The sequence below is a fragment of the Schistocerca serialis genome, chromosome 8 (assembly GCF_023864345.2).
Source record: "Schistocerca serialis cubense isolate TAMUIC-IGC-003099 chromosome 8, iqSchSeri2.2, whole genome shotgun sequence".
Classification (NCBI taxonomy): Eukaryota; Metazoa; Arthropoda; class Insecta; order Orthoptera; family Acrididae; genus Schistocerca; species Schistocerca serialis.
Window position 1 is genome coordinate 632,995,586 of NC_064645.1, and position 19,217 is coordinate 633,014,802.

Sequence of the window (19,217 nt, forward strand, 5' to 3'; positions counted from 1 at the left end):
CACCCACGAACGCACTTTCGACACATCCATAACTCCATCACCACATGCCTCCTTCAACTGTCGATGAATTTCAATTGGTTTCACACCACGCAAATTCCGAAAACGAATGATTGCACGCTGTTCAAGTAAGGAAAACGTCGCCATTTTAAGTATTTAAAACAGTTCTCATTCTCGCCGCTGGCGGAAAAATTCCATCTGCCGTATGGTGTTGCCATCTCTGGGACGTATTGACAATGAACGCAGCCTCATTTTAAAACAATGCGCATGTTTCTATCTCTTTTCAGTCCGGAGGAAAAAATTCGGAGGCCTTAGAACTTGAATGCACCTCGTATAACCCCCGTGTTCTTTCAAGCGCTGATATGGACCCTTGTACGACTTTCGGGGTGTCTTCGATCAGGATATATTTCTTGGTACAAGCGTGCAGCCTCCCGTGCATTGCCATTGGTCCAGCCGTAAATGAAATGCATATCCGTGTACTCTTCGTTACTGTGCGGTTCTATTGTGGCTCTCCTCAGAAGTGACTTATACCGTTTGAGGTTGTGTACTGCATCCATCCTGAACGTTCTGCATGTATGGTGTGATTCCAACTCCACGTCTCTACTATGTTCCGGAGTGTAAACAGCGAATGTAAACAGCGAACGTGGGACGGCCCCAAGTGCGCAAGGGGGAAACCGGGCGATGTTACAAACAATGCCGTCAGTGGCGGCGCGGAACCATACACTCGTGATTATCTCGCAAGCGCCTCGTTTGCGGACTGGTGTTTACTGCGACATTTGTGCTTCTGTTATCATGCACTTTCAGCCGTGTAAGGATGCACCATCCTTTTTGTTACACTATAACACGGACAGTACAGAAAAAAAGTCTAACGATCTGAAGGTTAAATAAAACTAGTACACTAGACTAATAAAGGACAAAAGAACAGGAAAAGAGATAGGATACCCTATTCAGACATAAGAGTCCACGGTAAGATACAAAATCAGAAACTTGCAAAAAATGGAATACCCTACAGAATCAAAAAATCAATATGCAGATTACCTTACAAGTACTGACAACTGACAAGAAAATCAAGCATAGTGAAAGTAACCACAAATAAATCAGATAGTTATATTCCTAAATCTGGACTGAAAGTTCGCCGACGGTGTGGCCGAACCGTTCTAGGCGCTTCAGTTTGGGACCGCGTGACCGCTACGGTCGCAGGTTCGAATCCTGCCTCGGCCATGGATGTGTGTGATGTCCTTAGGTTAGTTAGGTTTAAGTAGTTCTAAATTCTAGGGGACTGATGACCTGAGAAGTTAAGTCCCATAGAGCTCAGAGCCATTTGAACCATTTTGAATGAAAGTTCACTCATTTTAGAACACCAGTTCATGGCACACAATGATGACATATTATCAACACATATCATAGGAAACAAATTATATAACTTGAATAATTATGACATATAGATCATATAGTTACGCAAATCATGACATACAAAAACAAAATACACAGAATTATTTATAGCACATTTTTAAATACTTATGAGGGTACACACCCCTTATTTTCAATATCTTTGGATATGCCAACAGATATGCTCTTGGATGTGGCAGTTTCATAATAACATATGGTCCATGGTATATTCTTTGCCACTTCCCGGTCGTCTTCTCCAGTAGTGAAAATCGTGAATGAGATCTCAGTAGTGCCAAATTTCCAACATTATAATATTGTCTTCTTTTTAATCCCTCGTCGTGTCTCTTCTTTTTCATAAGAGCTTACTCTTTCATGTTGAGGTAAGCATCACGAATTTCCTCTTCCCATTAGATCCTGTTTCGGGGTATATTCGGTAATGCTTGCAACCACTCTTTAGTACTTGTATGTGGTGGGTTATCTACGATTGTAGTGAAGTCTTCCACCAGATCAATCCACTTGGTTTGCTTCGTTGAGCAGTAGGTTCTCATAAAATGATTTAACTCTGTAATACACGTTCGATGGGAATTGCTCCTGGATTGTAACATGACGTTTTGACACGCGTAATATTTGCTTCCCGTAAAGCCTTCTTCCAAGTATAACATGTAAAAATCGTTGCATTGTCTGTTAGAATCGTTCTTGGCTTCCCAACAGATGGAATAAAATCAGAAAACAATTTCTTGATAACGGATTTGCTGGTGGCTGATCGAATTGGATACAACATTACATACTTAAAAAAAGTATCCAAAAATCCAACTGTAATTACTACCTCCTCTTGCCGTCGGCATTGCCCAACAGATGTCCACAGAGATTAGATCTAAGGGCTGTAACGTCTCCTGGCAAAACACATATCATATGCGGTAAAAAAAGAAACGTAATTGAACTGGATGATTGTAATTTTATTTCTGCATGGACAGTGATTGTCTGAACCTTATGTAATAGAGGAACAATTATGTGTCATGTTGATAGAATTATGTATCGATTTTTTAAAGATAATATCTGTGTCGGCGAGTACTGGAACCGCCACAGACGATAGTTATTAAATATCAAACAAAGATGTAAATGTATTAAACCGAGTATAAATAGTAGTGACGGAGCATTAATTTGTCTGTCATCTTTTTGGAGTTACGTGAGTAGGAAGAGCCTGTGACGCTATATTGTTCGCTTGTGTAGCATTCTTTTGTCAAGATTGAGAGAAGGACGCCATTAGGCATCGATTTGTAAAAGTTTGTAAGAATTTAATCTGTCTAAATGTTTTGAATAGAGTTACTTATAGAAAAATTGCAATATGATTGTAATAAGCTTGCATGATATTTTATCCCATCCTTTTAAGACATTTTCAGCTATTTAAATATTATTCGTGGTGCAGAGCTGCGCTACGAACGAAGGAGCCGCTGCCGCGGCGCATTCAAACTGCATTAAATGAAACCAATCATACCGCAAAGAAGCGACAGGTAATAGTGAACTAAAATTATTTCTTTCAGCTTTCGGGATTGCAGGGAAGAGCAGCAGATTTTATGATGTATTTTACAGGTGGACGCGGGCTGCGGATGATGTTGTATTATTATCAGTGCAAAAATATAATTTACCTTCATGACATAAAAGAAATCTTGCTGTGCGTAGTTCTGGTCTGGCAAACATTATAGTAAAAACATTTTTTCTCTGATAATAGTCTCATGTTCTTGTGTTAGTCGTGGTAATTATTGGTGTTTTAATAACAAAAATCCACTGCAAAATTTTGATGTTGAAGAAACATTGCGTCCTGTAACATCAGTATTGATAACGAAATAATTTTCAGTAACCTCTTCAATAACTGTAAAGTAAGAAAGATATGTTGAACTTTATAGCGAGTTACAGTAACGAAACAATGTTCCTTTTATAGAAAGCCAGATCCAGAATAATAAGAACATAATATATTTTCTTTTGTTGAAAATGAGTGATCCAAAGAAAGTCACAGCCTAAAAAGTATTTTAGGGCTCTTTTCGTAGCAACATATTTTATCTCAACCATTTACCAATATATTAGTTGTTACACGAGCAATAACAATGAGAGCGAAAGGGCTTATGTGGAATGATCGAGCGCATCTCATCTTGTGTCTCTTTGTTACAAGGCTTAGTCAGCTCACAAACTTTGCATTTCTTCAAAACCTGCTGAACTCTTCTCCTGATATTCGCAAAGTAACAATAGCTAGCTATCTTGCTTGCGCATTTAAGTACGCCAAAATGTCCCCAAACATAGTGAGTGTGCATTATGAGCCTGTCCACGCAATCTTCTGGTATACATACATACCACTCATCTGAAATATCAGGCCTTCTGTAGAACAAAACATTTTCAACTACTTTGAAAAACCGTCAGAGCCGCCCTTGGTCTGACTGACTCAGTTTCTTCAAAATTATAGACGAATGATCATCTCGTTGCTGGAGTGCAGATAGGTTACTACGCATGTTTAAATAGTATCTCCTGGATTCCAAATCTTTCATCAGCAAGATCCTCATCTTCCACAGTGGTAATTTTCTCCATCAGGTAGTCTAGATAAAGCATCTGCTACCTGGTTATGTTGTCCCTTTATGTATGATGTTGTTGTTGTTGTTTTGTTCTTCAGTCCTGAGACTGGTTTGGTGCAGCTCTCCATGCTACTCTATCCTGTGCAAGCTTCTTCATCTCCCACTATCTACTGCAGCCTACATCCTTCTGAATCTGCTTAGTGTATTCATCTCTTGGTCTCCCTCTACGATTTTTACCCTCGATGCTGCCCTTAAATACTAAATTGGTGATCCCTCGATGTCTCAGAACATGTCCTACCAACCGTACCTTCTTCTAGTCAAGTTGTGCCACAAGCTCCTCTTCTCCCCAATTCTATTCAATACTTCCTCATTAGTTATGTGATCTACCCATCTAATCTTCAGCATTCTTCTGTAGCACCACATTTCGAAAGCTTCTATTCTCTTCTTGTCTAAACTATTTATTGTCCACGTTTCGCTTCCATACATGGCTACACTCCATACAAATACTTTCAGAAACGACTTCTTGACATTTAAATCTATACTCGATGTTAACAAATTTTTCTTCTTCAGAAACGCTTTCCTTGCCATTGCTATTCTACATTTTATATCCTCTCTACTTCGACCATCATCAGTTATTTTGCTCCCCAAATAGCAAGACTCCTTTACTACTTTAAGTGTCTCGTTTTCTAATCTAATTCCCTCAGCATCACCCGACTTAATTCGACTACATTCCATTATACTCGTTTTTCTTTTGATCTGAAATCCCTCGTCAATAGAACTCAACACTTCATGTGAGTAAAGAGCTAGTTGTGTTTCACAGGAACGATGTTTTCTAAACCCATGTTGACTGTGTGTCAATAGACCGTTTTCACCGTGGTAATTCATAATGTTCGGCCACAATATATGTTCCAAAATCCTGCTGCACTGTCCATTTCGTGCAGCTGCTCTTCCAAGTCCATTGCTGTCTCTGACAGAATTACAATGTCATCGGCGAACTTCAAAGTTTTTATTTCTTCTCCATGGATTTTAATACCGCTTGCGCAATATACAGATTGAACAGAATCGGGGATAGGCTACAACCCTGTCTCATTCCCTTCCCAACCACTGCTTCCCTTTCATAACCCTCGACTCTTGTAACTGCCATCTGCTTTCTGTACAAATTGTAAATAGCCTTTCGCTCCCTGTATTTTACCCCTACCACCTTCAGAATTTGAAAGAGAGTATTCCAATCAACATTGTCAAAAGCTTCCTCTAAGTCTACAAATGCTAGAAACGTAGGGTCAGCATTGCCTCACGTGTTCCAACATTTATACGGAATCCAAACTGATCTTCCCCGAGGTCGGTTTCTATCAGTTTTTCCATTCGTCTCTAAGGAATTCTCGTTAGTATTTTGCAGCTGTGACTTATTAAACTGATAGTTCGGTAATTTTCACATCTGTCATCGCCTGCTTTCTTTGGGATTGGGATTATTATATTCTTCTTGAAGTCTGAGGGTATATCGCCTGTTTCATACATCTTGCTCACCAGATGGTAGAGTTTTGTCATGACTGGCTCTCCCAAGGCTGTCAGTAGCTCTAATGGAATGTTGTCCACTCCAGGGGCCTTGTTTCGACTCAGGTCTTTCAGTGCTCTGTCAAACTCTTCACGAAATATCATATCTCCCATTTCATCTTCATCTACATCCTCTTCCATTTCCATAATATTGTCCTCAAGTACATCGCCCTTGTATAGACCCTCTATTACTCCTTCCACCTTTCTGCTTTCCCTTCTTTGCTTAGAACTGGATTTCCATCAAAGCTATTGATATTCATGCAAGTGGTTCTCCTTTCTCCAAAGGTCTCTTTAATTTTCTGTAGGCAGTATCTATCTCACCCCTAGTGAGATAAGCCTCTACATCCTTACATTTGTCCTCTAGCCATCCCTGCTTAGCCATTTTGCACTTCCTGTCGATGTCATTTTTAAAACGTTTGTATTCCTTTTTGCCTGCTTCATTTACTGCATTTTTATATTTTCTCCTTTCATCAATCAAATTCAATATTTCTTCTGCTACCCAAGGGTTTCTACTAGCCCTCGTGTTTTTACCTATTTGATTCTCTGCTGCCTTCACTATTTCATTCCTCAAAGCTACCCATTTTCTTCTACTGTATTTCTTTCCCCCATTCCTGTCAGTTGTTCCCTTATGCTCTCCCTGAAACTCTGTACAACCTCTGGTTCTTTCAGTTTATCCAGGTCCCATCTCCTTAAAGTCCCACCTTTTTGCAGTTTCTTCAGTTTTGATCTACAGTTCATAACCAATAGATTGTGGTCAGAGTCCACATCTGCCGCTCGAAATGTCTTACAATTTAAAACCTGGTTCCTAAATGTCTGTCTTACCATTATATAATCTATCTGATACCTTTTAGTATCTTCAGGGTTCTTCCATGTATACAACCTTCTTTCATGATTCTTGAACCAAGTGTTAGCTATGATTAAGTTTTGCTCTGCGCAAAATTCTACCAGGCGGCTTCCTCTTTCATTTCTTAGCCCCAATCCATATTCACCTACTATCTTTCCTTCTCTCCCTTTTCCTATTCTCGAATTCCAGTCACCCATGACTATTAAATTTTCGTCTCCCTTCACTACCTGAATAATTTCTTTTATATCCTCATACATTTCATCAATTTCTTCGTCATCTGCAGAGCTAGTTGGCATATAAACTTGTACAACTGTAGTAGATGTGGACTTCGTGTCTGTCGTGGCCACAATAATGCGTTCACTATGCTGTTTGTAGTAGCTTACCCGTACTCCTATTTTTTTTATTCTTTATTAAACCTACTCCTGCATTACCCTTATTTGATTTTGTATTTATAACCCTGTATTCCCCTGACCAAAAGTCTTGTTCCTCCTGCCACCAAACTTCACTAATTACCACTATATCTAACTTTAACCTATCCATTTCCCTTTTTAAATTTTCTAACCTACCTGGCCGATTATGGGATCTGACATTCCACGCTCTGATCCGTAGAACGCCATTATTCTTTCTCCTGATAACGACATCCTCTTGAGTAGTCCCCGCCCGGAGATCCGAATTGGGGACTATTTTACCTCCGGAATATTTTACCCAAGAGGACGCCATCATCATTTAATCATAGAGTAAAGCTGCATGCACTGGGGAAAAATTACGGCTCTAGTTTCCCCTTGCTTTCAGCCGTTCGCAGTACCAGCACAGCAAGGCCATTTTGGTTAGTGTTACAAGGCCAGATCAGTCAATCATCCAGACTGTTGCCCCTGCAACTACTGAAAAGGCTGCTGCCCCTCTCCAGGAACCACACGTTTGTCTGGCCTCTCAACAGATACCCCTCCGTTGTGGTTGCACCTACGGTACGGCTATCTGCATCGTTGAGGCACGCAAGCCTCCCCACCAACGGCAAGGTCCATGGTTCGTTGGTGGTGGGGGGGTGGGGGTGGGGGGTGGCGGGGCGGGCTTTATGTAGTATACAGCTCTGAAATTATATTCTTGTAAAGCCAAGGTCCAGCGTGATAGACGAGCATGAAGTAGTTCGCATTGACGCAAGAATGTGAGAACTTGATGATCGCAGTACACGGTAGTGCGTGCTCCAAACATGTAATAGTGGGATTTTCGAAACGCCCACACAACCGCCAAAGCTTCCAATTCTGTGGTTGTGTAGGAGCGCTCGCAACATGATAACACGCGACTTGCTTAGGCTATGGGACAGAACGTTGGCTGGTTACTGATGTCCTTGATTTGAAACAAACAGCAACCTAAACGGACGCTCAATGAATCGGTCATCAAACTGAACTCGAAAGTCATATCCGGATGCTGTAACAATTTTATATGCGCAAGAGTGTCTTTGATGAGCTGGAATGCAATTTCACCGTCATTTGTCCACCTCCACGGTACGTTTTTCCTTAGAAGCTGGTGTAAGGGTTCTGCATTCATCACTTGTTTGTTTAAAAGTCGCTTATAGAAGGTTGTCACTCCTATGAAAGATTTTAACTGCTTCTTGTTTGAAGTTGTGGGAAATTTCTTGATGTCGCTCACCTCCGCTGAATCCGACATTATTCCCTTATTGTCTATTATGTGCCCGAGGAAACGGATCCGTTCAAGTGAAAAATGAGATTTTTGCAGGTTAGCTGTCACGCCTGCTTTACTAAATGCATTTATGACTCTGGCCAAGAGGTTAATGTGTTCTTCCCAAGAAGATGTAGCAATGATAAATATCATCGACAAAAAGTGTTAAGTACGCAGTTCAGGTTCTAAAACAGCATTCAATGCCTGGATAAACACACCAGAGCTAACATTTAGGCCAAATGGAAGTAACTTAAAATGATAGCTTCTCCCTGCATAAACAAATGCTGTGTACTTCCTCGATTCAGGACTTAGCATTATCTGCCAGTTAGAACTTCTGAGTTCACAAGTTGAAAAGAATTTCTTGCTATAAAACTTCTGTGTAAACTCTTCGATATTATCTGGATGAGGACAGGAACTATAATCTTATTTATCGGTCTCGCGTCCAAAAATAATCGAACTCTGGTTTAGGGACAACCAATAAAGGACTACAGTACAGGCTTGTCGATAGCTCATTCAGCTTCCACTCCAACATTCATTGCAATTCATCATAGACAGCTCGTCGAAGTCGCCAAGGTACAGGATAAAAACTTTGGCAATATGTAGTATGTGGGTACACTTGTAAACCACTCACATACCCTTTCACTATACCCGGTTATCCACTAAAGATATCGATATTCTGCTGAAATATTTGTTGCTAAGAGGTCAAGTGTGTTTTCACAACCGTTTACTATTCGCGCTGGCTCATGAACTAACTATTCGAAATAATTTTCAGAGAATTGTGCAAAACGCACAACGCGTTCATGAGCCAACGCGAATGGTAAACGGTTGCGAAAACACACTTGACCTATTAGCAACAAATAATCCTGAGTTAATAATGAGCATCAAAACCGATTCAGGGATTAGTGAACACAGAGTTGTCGTAGCGAGATAATACTGTAATCCCCAAATCCTCGAAAAATAAGCGAAAAATATATCTATTCAAAAAAGTAGATAAAAATTCATTTGACGCTTTCCTGAGAGACAATCTCCACTGATTCCAAATTAATAATATAAGTGTAGCCCAGATGTGGCTTAAATTCAAGGAAATAATATCAGCAGCAATTCAGAGAATTATACCAAATAAATTAACAAACGAAGGAGCTGATCCTCCTTGGTACACAAAACGGGTTAGAACACTGTTGCAGAAACAACGAAACAAACATGCCAAATTTAAAGAGACGCAAAATCCCCAAGATTGGCGATCTTTTACAGAAGCTCGAAATTTAACGGGGACTTCAATGCGAGATGCTTATAACAGTTTTCACAATGAAACTTTATTTCGAAACCTGCAGAAAATCCAAAGAGATTCTGGTCGTATGTGAAGTATGTTAGCGGCAAGAAACAATCAATGCCTTCTCTGCACGATAGCAATGGAGATACTATCGAAGACAGTGCTGCCAAAGCAGAATTACTAAACGCAGCCTTCCGAAATGCCTTAAAAAAAGACGACGTAATATTCCAGAATTCGAATCGAGAACAGCTGCCAACATGAGTAACGTAGAAGTAAGTATCCTCGGAGTAGTGCAGCAACTTAAATCACTTAATAAAAGCAAGTCTTCTGGTCCAGACTGCATACCAGTTAGGTTCCTTTCGGAGTACGCTGATGCATTAGCTCCGTACTTAACAATCATATACAACCGTTCGCTCGACGAAAGATCCGTACCCAAACTCTGCAAAGTTGCACAGGTCACACCAGTATTCAAGAAAGGTCGTAGGAGTAGTCCACTAAATTACAGGCCCATATCGTTAACGTCGATATGCAGCAGGATTTTGGAACATATATTGTGGCCGAACATTATGAATTACCACGGAGAAAACGGTCTATTGACACACAGTCAACATGGGTTTAGAAAACATCGTTCCTGTGAAACACAACTAGCTCTTTACTCACATGAAGTGTTGAGTGCTATTGACAAGGGATTTCAAATCAATTCCGTAGTTTTGGATTTCCGGAAGGCTTTTGACACTGTACCACACAAGCGGCTCGTAGTGAAATTGCTTGCTTATGGAATATCGTCTCAGTAATGTGACTGGATTTGCGAATTCCTGTCAGAGAGGTCACAGTTCGTAGTAATTGACGGAAAATCATCGAGTAAAGCACAAGTGATTTCTGGCGTTTCCCAAGGTAGTGTTATAGGCTCTTTGCTGTTCCTTATGTACAGGGCTATTACAAATGATTGAAGCGATTTCATAAATTCACTGTAGCTCCATTCATTGACATGTGGTCACGACACACTACAGATACGTAGAAAAACTCGTAAAGTTTTGTTCGGCTGAAGCCGCACTTCAGGTTTCTGCCGCTAGAGCGCTCGAGAGCGCAGTGAGACAAAATGGCGACAGGAGCCGAGAAAGCGTATGTCGTGCTTGAAAACTCACATCAGTCAGTCATAACAGTGCAACGACACTTCAGGACGTAGTTAAACAAAGATCCACCAACTGCTGACTCCATTCGGCGATGGTATGCGCAGTTTAAAGCTTCTGGATGCCTCTGTAAGGGGAAATCAACGGGTCGGCCTGCAGTGAGCGAAGAAACGGTTGAACGCGTGCGGGCAAGTTTCACGCGTAGCCCGCGGAAGTCGACGAATAAAGCAAGCAGGGAGCTAAACGTACCACAGCCGACGGTTTGGAAAATCTTACGGAAAAGGCTAAAGCAGAAGCCTTACCGTTTACAATTGGTACAAGTCCTGACACCCGATGACAAAGTCAAACGCTTTGAATTTTCGGCGCGGTTGCAACAGCTCATGGAAGAGGATGCGCTCAGTGCGAAACTTGTTTTCAGTGATGAAGCAACATTTTTTCTTAATGGTGAAGTAAACAGACACAATGTGCGAATCTGGGCGGTAGAGAATCCTCACACATTCGTGCAGCAAATTCGCAATTCACCAAAAGTTAACGTGTTTTGTGCAATCTCACAGTTTAAAGTTTACGGCCCGTTTTTCCTCTGCGAAAAACGTTACAGGACACCTGTATCTGGACATGCTGGAAAATTGGCTCATGCCACAACTGGAGACCGACAGCGCCGGCTTCATCTTTCAACAGGATGGTGCTCCACCGCACTTCCATCATGATGTTCGGCATTTCTTAAACATGAGATTGGAAAACCGATGGATCGGTCGTGGTGGAGATCATGATCAGCAATTCATGTCATGGCCTCCACGCTCTCCCGACTTAACCCCATGCGATTTCTTTCTGTGGGGTTATGTGAAAGATTCAGTGTTTAAACCTCCTCTACCAAGAAACGTGCCAGAACTGCGAGCTCGCATCAACGATGCTTTCGAACTCATTGATGGGGACATGCTGCGCCGAGTGTGGGAGGAACTTGATTATCGGCTTGATGTCTGCCGAATCACTAAAGGGGCACATGTCGAACATTTGTGAATGCCTAAAAAAACATTTAGAGTTTTTGTATGTGTGTGCAAAGCATTGTGAAAATATCTCAAATAATAAAGTTATTGTAGAGCTGTGAAATCGCTTCAATCATTTGTAATAACCCTGTATATAAACGATTTGGGAGACAATCTGAGCAGCCGTCATCGGTTGTTTGCAGATAACGCTGTCGTTTATCGACTAATAAAGTCACCAGAACATCAAAACAAAATGCAAAACGATCTGAATGGTGCGAAAAGTGGCAGTTGACCCTAAATAACGAAAAGTGAGGACATACACATGAGTGCCAAAAGGAACTCGTTATACTTCGCTTACACGATAAATCAGTCTAATGTAAAAGCTGCAAATTCAACTAAATACCTAGGTATTACAATTCAAACAACTTAAATTGGAAGGTACACATAGAAAATGTTGTGGGGAAGGCTAACCAAAAACTGCGTTTTATTGGCAGGACACTTAGAAAATGTAACAGACCTACTAAGGAGACTGTCTACACTACGCTCGTCCGTCATCTTTTAGAATACTCCTGCTCGACTGACTGACGGAGTATATCGAAAAAGTTCAAAGAAAGGCAGCACGTTTTGTATTATCGCGAAACATGGGAGAGAGTGTCACAGAAATGATACAGAATTTGGGCTGGACATCATTAAAAGAAAGGCGTTTTTCATTGAGACGGAATATTCTCACGAAATTCCAATCACCAGCTTTCTCCTCCGAATGCGAAAATATTTTGTTGACACCAACCTACATAGGGAGCAACGATCACCACGATAAAATAAGGGAAATCAGAGCTCGTACGGAAAGATATAGGTGTTTATTCTTTCCGCGCGCTATACGAGATTGGAATAGTAGAAAATTGTGAATGTGGTTTGATGAACCCTCTGTCAGGCACTTAAATGTGATTTGCAGAGTATCGATGTAGATGTAGATAAGTCTGCCAATTATTTTCGCTAACGGTCGTCCAAACAGATTCAGACGTTTTTTGAGATATAACGTCAGTTAATGTATATACTTGATAAACCTCATCTGCATTTGATGTCCGACTCTTCTTGAAACACACAAGCTTGATTGTTGCATCTCGACAATATCGTCCGTGGCTACAGTCTTTTCCGACCAGCTCCACACACACACATTCTCATCATCAATCTTAAAAGAGACACAGCTCACAGAGAAGTCGAATTTTACGTCCGCCTCCCGGATAGTCTCAAAACCCAAAATACAGTCCTATATTAATTTATTTATTACTAGGAACGTGCATAAAGTCTCTACAGTTCCTATTCTTAATCGAATAAGGGTCTGTGTCTTTACCTTCTGTGCCCTGGTACCGATTACACCTATAACTTCACAATTACTCATAGGAGGACTGGTAGTTTCCGAAGTCGTGTCAAACTCTCAAACAGCGCTGCGGAGATTGCATTCACATTTGCACCTGTATCAAGAACTACTTTGATGGTATGGCCATGGACTTCTGCATGTATCGCCGGTATAACAACGGCCATACGCTTGTTCGATGAGATTTCGGGATTGCAGCCGGATCATGTTGACTTATTGCCACGATATTTCGGCTGGCAATCGTCCAGCCATCTTCAGGTGAGTGCCCGTCACTGGAGACTGCAAGTTCCCGGAGTCAACATTATAGCAAAAAATTGGCGCGAAAACGCATGCGCATTGGCCTCCGTTACGGGAGCGTCCTCTATCGAAATCCCTCTGGAGCCACTGGTCTACCTGTGGCGCACAGGCGCATGCGTAAAGGTGAAAACTACATGTCCGCCCTCTGTCGAAATGCGCGCCCGCGTCGCAGACGTCAGATGTCGCCAGACGTGTCATTATGAATGTATTGTCTTCTCTCAGAGGAAATTAGAGAGGTCACCGGGTCCCAAGCCTTGCCCAGTTGAAAACCGCCATCACGATTCATAAGATTTTGCGCTAGGCGTATCTCCACAGATTCTTTAATTACTGAATCCCAGAAAGTTTTCGCTGGGGCCAAGATTTTCGTGGCAGAAAAATCCATAGCGCGTCCTGTGGTAATACAGTGCTCAGCTACGGCCGACTTACTTGGCTGCGAAAGGCGAGTGTGGCGTTCGTGTGCAACGCACCTTTCATGTACTGTGCGTGTCGTCTGATCGATGTAAGCTTTGCCACACTGGCAAGGAATTATATACACTCCTGGAAATGGAAAAAAGAACACATTGACACCGGTGTGTCAGACCCACCATACTTGCTCCGGACACTGCGAGAGGGCTGTGCAAGCAATGATCACACGCACGGCACAGCGGACACACCAGGAACCGCGGTGTTGGCCGTCGAATGGCGCTAGCTGCGCAGCATTTGTGCACCGCCGCCGTCAGTGTCAGCCAGTTTGCCGTGGCATACGGAGCTCCATCGCAGTCTTTAACACTGGTAGCATGCCGCGACAGCGTGGACGTGAACCGTATGTGCAGTTGACGGACTTTGAGCGAGGGCGTACAGTGGGCATGCGGGAGGCCGGGTGGACGTACCGACGAATTGCTCAACACGTGGGGCGTGAGGTCTCCACAGTTCATCGATGTTGTCGCCAGTGGTCGGCGGAAGGTGCACGTGCCCGTCGACCTGGGATCGGACCGCAGCGACGCACGGATGCACGCCAAGACCGTAGGATCCTACGCAGTGCCGTAGGGGACCGCACCGCCACTTCCCAGCAAATTAGGGACACTGTTGCTCCTGGGGTATCGGCGAGGACCATTCGCAACCGTCTCCATGAAGCTGGGCTACGGTCCCGCACACCGTTAGGCCGTCTTCCGCTCACGCCCCAACATCGTGCAGCCCGCCTCCAGTGGTGTCGCGACAGGCGTTGGTGCCAATGATGGTCGTATGCGTGTTTGGCGCCGTGCAGGTGAGCGCCACAATCAGGACTGCATACGACCGAGGCACACAGGGCCAACACCGGTCATCATGGTGTGGGGAGCGATCTCCTACACTGGCCTTACACCACTGGTGATCGTCGAGGGGACACTGAATAGTGCACGGTACATCCAAACCGTCATCGAACCCATCGTTCTACCATTCGTAGACCGGCAAGGGAACTTGCTGTTTGAACAGGACAATGCACGTCCGCATGTATCCCGTGCCACCCAACGTGCTCTAGAAGGTGTAAGTCAACTACCCTGGCCAGCAAGATCTCCGGATCTGTCCCCCATTGAGCATGTTTGGGACTGGATGAAGCGTCGTCTCACGCGGTCTGCACGTCCAGCACGAACGCTGGTCCAACTGAGGCGCCAGATGGAAATGGCATGGCAAGCCGTTCCACAGGACTACATCCAGCATCTCTACGATCGTCTCCATGGGAGAATAGCAGCCTGCATTGCTGCGAAAGGTGGATATACGCTGTACTAGTGCCGACATTGTGCATGCTCTGTTGCCTGTGTCTATGTGCCTGTGGTTCTGTCAGTGTGATCATGTGATGTATCTGACCCCAGGAATGTGTCAATAAAATTTCCCCTTCCTGGGACAATGAATTCACGGTGTTCTTATTTCAGTTTCCAGGAGTGTAGATCCCGGTCTTCCGCAGACCCAGATCGTCCTTTACTGAACCGAGAAAGGTACTAATCTTCGCCGGTGGCCGGAAGATTATTTTAAGTTGATGTTTCCTTAGAATCCTGCCTATTTTAGATGAAAGGTTGCCGACTTATGGAAGGAACGCCCTGGACTTGAATAGCTCCTTATCTTCTTGATTTTGTGGGTGGTCACGTTTCTTCCTTCTTAGCGCTGTTCTAATCTGATGTGGAGAGTAACCATTACCTTGAATCCCCAGAATGACGGACATGAAATCGGGATCACCTCTTACAAATTAAAAGTGCACAATAATATTAAATCAGTATATTATATGCTTAACTGATACAAATATGCTTACATTTGCCAGCACTCGCAAGATGTCCCTCTATACACATTCAAGACAAAAGAGGAAGACAAGACGACTAAAAAAAAAATTAACAAAAGAGCGTATCTTGTCGTCTCTTTAGATCATTTTGTCATAAATTATTTCTTTGCATTTGAAACTTGGACAGAGAGATTATTACTTTACGGCTACATGATAAAAATATATTATTCAATTTATAAATACTGTTTTTTAAGTCTTTTCGTAATATAGCACTGGGGACGCTATAAACCCTATGACGATATCGAATCAAAATTCGAAACAGATTCGTGCGTTGTTCAACTGCGTCTTGTTCTTAATCTCACTTCAGGCATTATTTTAATTAAACAGCATTTGTACCGGTCCGTCACAATATCGTTAGCTAGTATTGATTTAAGAGTACGGACAATCTTCCTGCTTCTGCGTCATCGGTGTCCTTCATAGGCGCCACGGTTATTGGTAGATACAGAAAAAATATGATCTTAATTTCATTATTTTGTCGTTTTACAGTAATCGACACTGCAGCTCGAATACTTTTTGTTGCTTTATTTGTCTCTAGGTTCCGTACTCTATGTAGCAATCTAAAACACGTGTTTACATTGTACGCTTAATTGTACGGAGAAAATTCATAAATGAATTTTTATGAAACGAAAAGCTCGAGCAAATGGCGGTGGTTTAACAAATACGATGATATGTAAGTTAGACATTTGTGTGTTATCTATTCACACTATTTATCAGATTTAATCAGAAGCGATAAAGATAAATGAAAAGAAGAATATGACTGAAATTACAGATTTTTCCTAGGCTCTTAAGAAAGTTATCAGTCAACCACAATATTATTGCACCTGGGACGGTGACTGCTTCGGTCGCCTTATCATGAGCTTTTATCGTGTTATTTCACAAGAATACGCCGAATCACTTGATAGTGCGTATACAGCTTTCTTGAAATCATTCAGAAAGCGATTCGTTTTCCATAGACACCGTTGCGCTTGCTTAATGAAATGTCAGAGCGATTCCCTGATAACGGCCACAGGAGGCCAAGTGCAATAATATCGTTGTCGGGTAGTATCACTTTATGAAGGAGAATGTCTTGAGCAAACAAAATGAAGAAGCTGAGGGATGTTTATCCCATATTTATCAATGTCTTCAAAAATTCTGATCTTTCACAGTCAAATTTTGGACACAAAAACAAGATCTGGCTTACATCAGATACTGATTCAGGATCACGCTCACATACAGGAGAGCCTTTAAATACTGATTCTGTATAGATGTAGAGGAAAAAAGGACGATGGTGTAAATCGTTGATAGGTCGAAATGAACCCTCGTAAACTATGGCCTTGTAGGGCTTCGCAGTTCTAACGCCGCACAATGTTCACTTTTTGTCTATTGTAACAGTGATGTTTCCCGCTGCTCTTTGGCGTCACGTAAGTAGTCTGCATAAGGCAGTTTCAAATCGAGGGCAGTTTCTATTGCTGGAACTTGCTTCTCTAAGACGTCAGCTTCCTCATTATTGTGGATGACGGTGTGGAAACGCGCTCACAGCAGATAAATTATCTATCACCTCCATTTTCTGCGAACATATTCCAGTACCACATCAAATATACAAGTTTTATTTGTTTTATTATGCTTCCAATGTTGAATATTTTAAGGACTCTCTGGGAATAGGAGTTGAAGATACGAACTTGAGTGCTTCCAGTTTTGCAACTGTCTCCGCTGTAAAAAAATTGAAGCGCTTTTATGTAATTTGAAGGCTCCTCTCTCTTGGATCTGACGACACAGAAAAGAATTCCAATAACCTCCTCTTGGGAAATTTTGGATCCAGTTGTATGCAGACAGATATAACAAAGCCCCTGAGCTTCAATTTATATACAGGGTGATTTTTTCCACCGTGTACAAACTCTAGCGATTGATCGATGAGAGGATACGGAACCAAAAGGAAAGTCTAATGAACGGAAGTGCATAGTTTCCATGCTAGAGACGGTTTATGCGCCGGCCGGGGTGGCCAAGCGGTTAAAGGCGCTACAGTCTGGAACCGCGCGACTGCTACGGTCGCAGGTTCGAATCCTGCCTCGGGCATGGATGTGTGTGATGTTCTTAGGTTAGTTAGGTTTAAGTAGTTCTAAGTTCTAGGAGACTGATGACCTTAGAAGTTAAGTCCCATAGTGCTCAGAGCCATTTGAACCATTTCAACGGTTTATGCAGTCATACATTGTTATGGAGCCTGCGGTCTAATACGGGCTGTACCATGTATCCACAGTTTCAATATCTGTTGAAAATGGTTTCCATGTGCCTCAACACATCCGTGTACGCGCCGTAGCATGTTCTGCCTCACACGTTCACATTGGCCAGGGTGCATCCGAACAGTGTCAAAGCCAGCATGAATATGCTGCTCCAGTGTCTCCACATCTGCAATGTGCTCTGCATGCTTGATACTTTTGAGATGGCCCCGTAACCAGAAATCGCACGAGTTTAGACCCGGTGAACGAGTAGGCCAAGCAACTGGATCCCCTCGTCCGATTCATCGACCAGGCAAGACACGACTGAGATACGTCTGAACGTTAACGACGAAGAGGGCTGGAGCACCATCGTGTAGCAGCTACAGACCCCTTCGAATCATCAATGGCACTACTTCTATCTAGCAAGGGAGGCAAAGTCACCCGCAAGAAACGCCGATAGTTCCGGTCTGTTAGGCGACGTGGAAGGAAGACTGGTCCCAAAATATGGTCGCCAATTATCCCGAGCCACACATTCCGGCTACACCGATCCTGATGATTCGCTGTCACCATACCATGGGGATTCTGCACACTACTCCACAAATGACTGTTATGAAAACTGAAGATATCACTTCGTTGAAAGGTGGCCTCATTTGTGAATAGGGTGGATGACAAAAATTCCGGAATCGAGGTTTCCTGGTAAAGAAACCAGTGACGAAACAGCTCCTGATGTGGAAGGTCTATCGCTAGTAAGCCCAGCATACGATACAAGTGATAAGGGTAGTAACAATTGTGATGGAGAATGTCACACACCGTCGTCTGGTTTACGCTGTACTGGCGGGCCAACTGCCTGGTACTGACACGGCGCTCGCCTTCCGTAGTATTAATCACATTTTCTTCCAAGTCTGGTGCCCGAACATTTTGGGTCCGTACTTCACGATTTCCCGCTTCCTGAAATGACCCGGTCTCAGAGATACGACGAAACACTGTTCCAAACATTGAATGCTGTGGTTGTTGTAGGCTGGATAGGTCTCCTGATAAATCTTGCTGCCCGCCGCCATTCTCCTTTCCGTAAGTAAACACCACGCTGGAAAGCTCTCGATTCCAATACGGACCATTGTGTACAACGTTGAATCAGCAAGAGAAGTGAATCAGACACAACATTACCAATTACTATAGCTGGAGAGGGCGCTAGGACGTGACCTATGAGGGACAGTATAACCCTGTACGAGGAAACCATGCACACTGTAGCTGCGGCTGCGTGGTACACCTGGACTGACCGCGGTCTCTCTAACAAAGTATGATTGAATAAATGGTCTATAGCATGTAAACCAAGAATTTCCGAACGTAAGTTCATTAGACTTTTTTTGTTCCGTATCCTCTCAATGCCTGTTTGTAAACAGTGGAAAAAATCGCCTGTACATTCTCCGAGCATGCCTGTGGAAATGTATATGTGCTGAGTAGAGTTAATGAAAGTGTACAGGTGTAAATGTTGGTCATACTTCAGCAAATCATATTATACGAAGTCCACTTCCATTCCCAATCAGCGCCAACTGTGACCCAGAACTGACTGTCCGCTAATTGTTGGACTGTACTCAGAGCAAGTCTCATTACAGAATGCGAAACGTGGATCTCCCATACTTAGCAGAAAATAGAGGTAATAACTT